General features: G+C 45.7%; 1 non-coding gene across 1 annotated transcript; it reads left to right on the top strand.

Annotated features, from left to right (window-relative positions):
• The first annotated feature begins 667 nt into the window (after positions 1 to 667).
• Positions 668 to 741, top strand: Trnan-guu. The gene has a single exon. It is a non-coding gene; the product is annotated as a tRNA-Asn (tRNA).
• The last annotated feature ends 18 nt before the right edge of the window (positions 742 to 759 follow it).

Raw genomic sequence — 759 nt, 5'->3', positions numbered from 1 at the left:
TTAGTTCTGTAATTTCTTTTTTTCAAAAAGCCGGCGAGGAGCGTGTTCAATGGCGAGGCTTAAATGCAGGTGAAGAGGTCTCAGCAGAGAGAATCGAGGACCCATTCAGCAATTGGCCGCAAGCCTCGCGGGACACGTCGTAACGAAATGTTACTGGGACAATCGCACTGAATAAAATCGCAACGCAAACAGGGTTTGAATACGTGTTTTAATAAAACCTGAATCTAAAAAACAAAAGGCACGCATACAATCAGACAGCCTCGAAGAGCCTTAGTAAGTAACGTAAGGTCAGCGGGAAAACCGCAAAAACACAAACAAAAGGAAAACTCAGCCTGCAAGCTGACCATTACAAGTCCTTACAAAAGGTAATTAATTAGAAACTGTCATCTTACTGCAGCAGAACCTTCCAAGCTGGGGTTGGGAGGAGGGGAGAGCCACAGTGTTTTAATCCACGCAGTGACCTGTAATTCTCCTCCATCTTGAGGCATAATTTTCCAGTATGCTTCAGAAGTAGAGGGGGAACTCGAAAGGATTAAGAACCTTTAGTAACATTTCTGTTTCTAATAAGAGTCAGGCAGGAGAAAAAAAAGGGGGTGGGGGTGGGGGTGTCAAGGAACCTTTATTATTCTTCATAAGAGCCTTTCCTGGAGCCGCCAGAAGCGCCAAAGTCTCTGTGGCGCAATCGGTTAGCGCGTTCGGCTGTTAACCGAAAGGTTGGTGGTTCGAGCCCACCCAGGGACGCCTTAGCTTTTTTTTTTT

This window comes from Mus caroli, chromosome 2 (assembly GCF_900094665.2).
Source record: "Mus caroli chromosome 2, CAROLI_EIJ_v1.1, whole genome shotgun sequence".
NCBI lineage: Eukaryota > Metazoa > Chordata > Mammalia > Rodentia > Muridae > Mus > Mus caroli.
This window is presented reverse-complemented; position numbering and strand designations above follow the sequence as displayed.